Raw genomic sequence first — 8,935 nt, 5'->3', positions numbered from 1 at the left:
CCGGACCATGAAAAGGAAATAACAAGAAGAATAAGATTGGGATGGAGCGCACTTGGCAAGCACTCGCAGATTATGACTACAGCTTACCGGTATCGCTCAAGAGAAAAGTATACAACAGTTGCATCTTACCTGTACTCACCTATAGGGCTGAAACGTGGAGGCTAACCAAGAGGGTTCTACTTAAGTTGAGGACAACGCAGAGGGCTATAGAACGCAAAATGGTAGGGGTAACAGTAGGAGACAGGAAGCGTGCAGAGTGGGTCAGAGAAATAACTCAAGTCCCTGACATTCTAGTGGAAATCAAGAAGAAGAAATGGGCATGGGCAGGACATGTAGTGCGAAGATAGGATAACCGATGGTCGCTCGGGGTAACAAACTGGATTCCAAAGGAAAGAAAGTGTAGCAGGGGGCGGCAGAACGTTAGGTGGGCGGATGAGGTTAAGAAGTTTGCAGGGGTCAAGTGGATGCAGCTCGCACAGGACCAGGTTAATTGGAGGAATATGGGAGAGGCCTTCGTCCTGCAGCGGCTGATGATGATGATGATGATGATGGGTCATTGCCACATGCATGTTTTTTTACTTTTTTGCTGATTCTTTATCCTTGTACAGATGCTTTGGGAAAGAGTGAAAGGGGATGGTAGGCTGCAAGCAACTAGTCATGCTGATGCTTGCTGCAAATGGCTAAAATTAAGATGTGGGCAGGGCTCCGAAGTTTTAAAACAGAGGCCGAGGGTATAGGGGGTCTACTGGGCTACGCGGTTAGCTGCAATGCCTCATTCGTTATCTCTGGGAAGAGGTTTCCCTATTGCTAGCCAGTTCCGAGTATTTGTTGTTTTATATTTTGCTGTGAATATCTCTGAAAGTGACTTATAATTATATAAAGTGTGTGCCTATAGAAACAAGTTTAATCCGCCATCACTCATTGCTGTCATCGAGGAAGTTGTCGCAAAGCCTTCTCGGACGGGACACCCCTAGAATAAAAAAAAAAAAAAGCCTTCGTATCTCCTCCGTCAACATCAACTTCGGATCACCTCCACACTGAAAATGTACCCTATACTGCGAAAGAAACCGTATCTTTCTTTCCGGTCTTGCCATGGCTTCATTCTAATCTATCGTTTTATACTTGCGCGCCAGAACCACCGTCTCTGGCGGGACCCAACGACCCGCCGAAAACACCATACCAAAATTTTATGACATACATCACAGAATCTCTTTACAGCTAACAGCAATCCAAGTGATAAACAGCATTTTATTCTATAAGGCTCATTGTTCATTTTCTGGATCTATTGAGGTGAGGCACTTCAGCGTGAAGTAAGAGTAAAAACAATATACGGGTTCAATCCCAGTTAACCCGAAATCGAGCGATAACTTTATGATGATTTATTTTTCGACTCCGTTCGTCGAAACTTTATCAACGAAATATTCAGTTCAGTTCAGTTCAGTCGTGTCCGACTCATCGTGACCCTATGGACCATATCACGCCACGCTTTCCGGTCTCTCACTATCTTCCTAACATCACATAACTTCATCTGCAGCGCCTCGAGGATGCCATCTAAACATCGCGTTCGCGGCCTACCCCTTCTCCGGCAACCCTCAACCTTTCCCAACATCAAATCTTTCTCCAGTGACTCCTCTCTTCTCATCAGATGACCAAAGTAGCTGAGCTTTAACTTTAGAATTTGACCCTCCAATGAGCAGTCAGGGTTTATGGTCGACAATATCACTGATTTGATCTTCTGGCAGTTCAAGGAACTTTCAAGAGTTTCCGCCAGCAACACAATTCAAACGCGTCAATTCTTCTGCGGTCAACCTTCTTCATAGCCGAACTGTCGCATCCATACATCACAACCGGAATATTACCTGGAACGAAACGAAACTGGAACGAAATATTACCTGAGATTTTAGGACAAAGATTATTCTGTATTCACATCTATTTAACCAATATAAGGAAAAACTGCAATTAGGGTAGCGCAGTTATATTTGATCTGTGCTATCCACCATTGTGGCTCCATTCTGCAAAATAAAGTTCAAACCTTTTCACAATTATGTAAATAAGGGGACATTAAGACTTGCAGTCAGTTCAGTATATAAGCTTAAATATTTATTTTTAAATACAATACATGAGTAAAACGTTTTTATTTTGACCTTCCCCATGCCCGCACGACGCCGCGAACACCCTCCCCCACTGTCTCTTGGGGGCTCTCATCCTTCCTCTCCTGGCCTCTGGCCTTCGACGCTATTGCGGAGAAGATGGGGTGAGAAGGACATGACTTCCTCTGTAATTCTACGAAGTCCACGGAAGCCAATAATCTCTAATTTGTACTCAGTTTCTAAACCTAAGTGATGAGCAGCTTCAATTTTTTCTTCATCACCGCTCGAACGAGCACATGAAAACAATGAATATTCATTGCTGGCTAACACTTACAGTTAACATTTCAAAATATTTCTGCATTTTTAAAAAATGTCGGCTAAGCTGCTAACCGAGGCCAAGCATATTCGTTCGAAGAAAAGGTTGCACTCGGAATAAATGTCAGGACAGTGCCCATAAAAATTCATTCAGAAGTTTCAGTGGGAAGAAAACGCAAGAAGGCACAGAAGAGAGACCCACAACTTCGTGAACAAATGAAGAGCAGGCTAAATGTCAAATCCACGTAGCAATTTAACGCCAAACGTCATTCTGTGTTAAAAACCCAAATCATCCTGCGATATAAAAACGCTTTGAGATAGCTCTCGCGCTTGACCATTCTCTACAAATCAGTGTTTCAAATAGCATTTTTAAAAGCCACGGAATCACTGTATTCATTAAGTTTTGCAAGTTTCAAAGATTGCCAAGTTTGATGCTTGATATTGCAAAAGGATCTCAGAAGAGAAAAACAATAACTTCGTAATAGTATCACAGCACGTACAGTACGTGGGCAGTAATTTAATTCGACCAAACCTGAAAACACTACCAGCTAGGTTACCTCACCGCCCTCCCAACAGTCGCTACTAAGCAGAAAGCCTGATGTGTAATTTACCATGTGGATACGATAATCAGCGACACAGCACTGTTTATATATGAGGAAAGGTTAATATAAACCCAGCAATTTTAAGAACCACATTTTTATTGGTCCAGCATACTTAAATTCCGAGGTGTTTCAGGAGCTCCATTTACTTCAACATAGTAGTCAGGAGCTACTTTTAGATGCACACATCATTGTGGTAATAAAGGGACATGAATATTTCCCACTATATATTTCTTTCTACAGATGTGTATTATCTGACCGTATAATCCTGCGCATACCGAGATAAAATTCACAGAATCAATTTTCACCATCGATTATATTTTAATGTAATCTTAAGCGCTGACATTGTATAGCGGAGCACGAAATCAATCGAATAAAAAAAGAAAAGGGATCATTTTATCAGCTTTTCCCATACCAAAGTGGTTACCGTCTTCTAACTGCATTAATATAAGATCAAGGTGAAGAGAGGTGCATGTATTACTTCTCTACTAACTCCTTATAACTTCGTCGTTGCTCGTGTCCATGATCTCCGGCTAAAGTGGTGTCGACGCTCACTCGTGGAATATATATCATGCAAAAGGCTGACGAACCAAGGGTTGCAATGATCTTTTTCCTGCAATCGCAGCTTAAAAATCGGTTGCTGCGTTTTTTGCCACAAATAAGCTTTATAATTTCTAATTATACTGATATTCAAATATTTCCATGTGCCAAATATTAAATAGACAAAAAAAAATAACTCTTTTGTACAGCTTCTCAGTGCGTAAGTAATTATGTAGTCCTTACCCCAAGCTTTCTTTCCTCATAAATTAAAATTTCTACAAAATGTTCCATCGCCACCGAAATATTTCTACGCGTGTCTGTATGATGTGATCATCATTTCATGCTTAATGAAGATCGGCATGCGGTAACTGAACATTGTTCATGTCATTATCCTTGACAGAAAGCTTCAGGGAAGCTTTGTTTAAACGCAGCTGCAGTAAATAATTGGTTTTACTAGGAATGGTCTTTTTTTTTTTTTTTCATTTACAAAGCACCGTACATATCAGCTAGCAGCAAAATTACTGGCCTGAACAAAGAAATGCAGCTCCTGTCTAGGTTTAAGAGATGCAATGCTATCATAACGTACATGGAGCATTTACCTCCAAAATTAAACATTTAAACTTAGCTTTAACTTGTTTTCATTAAATATGTGTAACATTCCAACCACCTTCAGGCTACATGTGAAGGACACCCAAGAGTAAAGGTCGGGATATGATCTACCACATGGAATTAGTTGTCAAAAGATAATATTGCTGAAGACATGGATGCCATCGGCTGGGACGCCTTCAGAACGAGTTAAATATTCGAGCTCCATAACCATTGACCCACAGTCGCTGTTGTAGCCAAGAAGGCTGTACAGTTCTGAAGTGGCTGTCCCTCATGGAAGCCAATGCAGGGCCGATGAAGCCGGCTGAGGAAGCAGCGGCCGTGTACATATAACCTCATAGTTTTCGTACACACCTTTATTATGAAACATTTCCTTAAGTGGGCTAAAAATTTCGTAAAAATAAACAACAATAGATAGGTTTTCATTGATCAATAAAGTTCTTTATTTGCATGCAGATTGGTCTACAACTTTCTTTACTGAGGCTTTTGGGATCGCTCACTTTCGAGTTCTGGGCTTGGCATTAAATAAGTGGCCGCCCATGCTTAGAGTACGCGAGCTCCGGTAAGTCAGTCCGCATTTTTTCAATTGGTTACGTTAACCAAAGTTAACCATGCTGTGAGGGAAGGAGGAAGGTGGCAGGTAAAGCAAAAAGAGTGAAATAAGTCCCGTAGGTGAAAGCCACTGAGTAATTTCGGCCACTTGTAGGTCTCTAACGTGTGCTGACATCGCGCCAACCCAGGGCTGTCTCTCCGTTTAGTTTAAAGGTCTCCTGGAACGGCCACCAAGAAGCCACATGTTCAGTGTGTAGAACAAATACTTGTGAGCACTAGCCCAAAGTATAACTCCTTGGAACAAAGCCAGCGATTTATTATTAATTTTTAAAAACAGCGTTTTTTGAAATTCGCGGGCAGAGAAGTTGTCGTTTGGCGGTGTCGCATGGAACTATTTCCTTAACCCGTGACGTCACGGGTGAGTTGACTGGCAAGGCTTGCTAGAAGCTGCCATTCGCTGCAGCCACTGCAGCCATGACGTCACGGACACACTTCCGGTTGCTGCGAAAATCGTCTGCTCGTGCGCTGCTCGAACTCTGTGCGGGCTGTTACACAGCTCGCCGCCCTTGTCGGTTAGGCGGCCATTGCCCATCAAGTACAACAACCGAAGCGACGCAGTGATCGGCGGAACGAAGCTGCATTTACAAATATCTTATTTATATAACGTGGTTTCAGGAGTACCGGAGTGTCGTCCGACGAGGCGTCAACAGCACGGTCAAGCACCGCACGATGGCAGCACCTCCTCGACCGCCTAAAACCCCGCCGCTGTGGCCCTCGTGAGGATCGCTGACCAGCAGCAAATTGCTGGTAAGAGCGATAGCCGTGATACAAGCAAGTTTCTGCTCAAGCCAGCTGCCGCTGGTGCATTTCGGCTGATTCGATCTGCTCGTACTAGCTCTGCGATTAATGCGTCATCAGAGTTAATACTTTTTTTTTTTTTTACTACGGCAGGATAGGATTCACTATAAGTCAGTTTCATAAATAGACGATTTACGACAGCGTTGATCAGTTCCAAAGCGCCGACCACCGCGGCTTCGAAGCGAAACAATTTAGGCCTAGCGACGACTAGGGACGGTCAAGCACGGCGCCATCGTTCGCCGCGCTCGCGCGCCCCACCCCCGCGGCAATTGTGTAACGTAGTCGAGCGCAATTTGAAGGTTATCGCGCGAGCGTCGACCGGGTACATCAACAGCGCCATGGCCCAGAATTCTCTGCCGAGGCGAGGGAGGTATCAAGCCAGCCTCCCTCACTCTTTTTGCTGTTCCTTTAGTAGCCGTCACTCCCTGCTGGGAGATCACTTTCATTCTTTTTTTCGTTTGGTTCTACGAACAGGCAGTTATCATTGTGAGCACGACGTATTCTTCGGTATTATCTGAAATTGGACACTTTATCGCAACAAATGGAAAGCTTAGAATAGAGAGAAAGGGCGGTGAGTATGTCGCGGGGGTGATGGTTGTTGCATGGAACAGCGAACGAGAGAGAAGAGTGCGAAATCAAGATTTTTCCTGTTCCAAACCCGGCCGCCAGGTGCCTGGAGTGCAAGGCTGGTCGACGCTCGCGCGATAACCTTCAAATCACGCTCGACTGTACCTCAGCCTGCTCGCGGCATCCCGTGCTGCAAGCGTTGCAAACTCATGTACTTTCATAGCTAAGGCCGCGCATTTTTTGACGTTTTGCGCAGCAACAAGCCGTTCAAACGATACTGCAGGCAAGGCAAGGCTTCAGTACGCAGTCGGTGCGCTGTCGGCCGTAATCGAAGACGTCGGGCGGCACCATATTCTATACGTCGATCTTTAAACGTGATACAGTGGCAAATGAATAACTTTGTGAATCAGACCCGCTCGTACGTTTCGTGCACTCGGGCGCCGACGAGTAGCCTCCGTCAACAGACGCCGTCATAACCTCGATTAACGACGCAAACTGAGGTCGCCGAGCTCGGTTTGCGATAACCGCGGTTAGTGGTGTAACCATGGTTTGGTCCGCAGTGTAACATGGGCTAACCACGGGTTCGCGGTTACACTAACCGTCGCTGCGCGAACTCGCGAACTCCTCAGGCGTGTGCTAGCGAGGACGGGATGACGCGAGTACGCCAGCGAGCGAGCGCGCGTCAACCGGAAGTTTGTCGAAGTGACGTATTTCTGGGTGGAGCTTTGAGCTTGCTTGTATTCTTTATTTTTTTATGGCTCCCTTCGGCGTACGAGTTGAGAGGGAAAATGGGAAGGGTCATTTTTAATCGCCGATATCTCTGGTGTTACAGAAGCTAGATAGAAAATTTTTGCGGGAGAATGATGGGTGGTTCAATATCTATCAGTCTTATGGCGTTGTTTACCCTTCTTGGTGACCCATTTCAGTGGACCTTTAAATCCTGGTGAAAAGAAGGTGCAGTATTCTTTTGTGTGAATGGACACAATGGAATTGTGGAGTATTAGTAAAAACTTTATTATACAAAGGAGCTTGGGGCATGCATGCCTCTGGGCCCCTGCACGACCCCACTACGCTCAAACGTCCTTCTTTTAAGGGTGCATGTGTTCCTATGTTCCTACGGTGATCTTCTGTCGTAGCGGGTGCTCAGAGTACAGCAGGGTTCCCCAGTCTTCCCTGGATTTGAGGTGCCCCAAGTCAAATTCCCGGGGGAGGATCCGCCGGACGTTGGAACAGAATGTCGGCGGCGTGGATGTAGGGTGTTTGCAAAGGGTGCAGGATGGATCGGTGAGGGTCTGGTGGTAGGGAGACTTTCTATAAGAGGATGGGAGCGTGTGCGTCTAGAGTCGTCGCCAGAGTGACTGGTGGCAGTTATCTAGATATGGGTGGGATAGGAGGTGGAGCAGTTGCTCAGCCCGATAGGCCTGCGTTAGTTCACTGATGGAGTGCATGCGACCCCGCGTGAATCCTGGATTCGAGGCAGCCTGCGCCAGGTTAAAACAAACCTCGGGCTAACGGGGCTAACACATTAGTGGCCTCGTTACCGGTATTCTCGGAATGCTCAGACAGCCCAATCGGTTCCGCATGGCGGGGCAGATTGGCGGCGCAGTATTCTGAACGAAGAAACGCTTTTTCCCTGACTGTGCAGGCATTCTGCTATTGCTGTTACGAGGTGACCCGGGTAACCCGCTTCCTGTACGCGGTCTACTTGATTCCTGAAACTTCTCTGCATTAAACATGTACATGACGTATTGACTGCATATAAAGGCATGTTTTTACTACCATTCTCTTAAACAACTTCGTGCACGCCGAGGAAAAAGGCAAGAGCGTCTTATTCCCTCTGAGGTCATACATCCGGCAAACTCGATTCAGAGAAACAAGTTTTAAATCAAGAATACGGATGGTGCCCTTTACAGGACGCTCATGGGTAATTGACAGTGGCTCAAGACATTTTCCAAAGATAGACATTGTCTTTCTGCTACCTAAAAAAGGCTTCCATTGCTCTTTCTAAGGTCATCCAGGTAATCATCTACAAGCGTGATTGTTTTTTTCACCGGCTCACCACCTGCCGTGGAAATACGTGCGCGCCCAAGTTTGAAGATTGTTCAGTGATAGGCAAATATGGTGATCAATAAAAGAGAGATAATTGTAGCTGCGGCAATGGAAAAAGAGAGTTTTGAAAAGTGTGCTAGTAGTCCTTCTGTTTCATTATCAAAAAAGACCAATTTGTTTTGGACTCGGGTAATAGGTGATTGTGTGAAAAGTGCTGAAGTGTAGGTTGGTTTTTGCGTTTTTTGTTGTTATGTATTCACTCACCATGCGATTGACAAGATAAACGTAGCTTGTTGCTGTATAAAGCTGTCAGAGCGAAATAAACATTCTTTTAGTGCAAGTAGCGTTCGTGTTCTGTCCCTTCTATTTTGTGCGCTATGGAACGTCATGGTTCAACCCTTCTAAGAGAACGGAGGCGGCTTACTTCGGCGTGGCCAGAGCGCACGTTTTGTTCCTTTAGACGTTTGTGGGAGCGCTTCTACATTATAAGGCACGAACACAGTCAAACGATATTTTTTTTAAGGCGACAGCCTTTATTGGCTCTTGCTAGCGGATAGTGTACGTCCGTGACGCTTGCGTTACGTGGGAGGCGGTAGCTGGCAGCTGACAGGGCTGAGCACTAACTGGAAGTATGGCTTCCTGACATTACGTTTGTCAGGAGCTGCCAACTCGGTGCTCTCCTTTCATACGGGAGGGGATATCAGAATCTGCCTGCCAGGATTGCCAGGATCCTTGCTTTCACGTTATCCCTAGGCCACG

This window comes from Amblyomma maculatum, unplaced genomic scaffold, assembly GCF_055883805.1.
Source record: "Amblyomma maculatum isolate TAMU_Amacu unplaced genomic scaffold, ASM5588380v1 scaffold_50, whole genome shotgun sequence".
NCBI lineage: Eukaryota > Metazoa > Arthropoda > Arachnida > Ixodida > Ixodidae > Amblyomma > Amblyomma maculatum.
The sequence above is the reverse complement of the archived record's forward strand: the minus strand, read 5'-3'. Positions refer to the sequence as shown.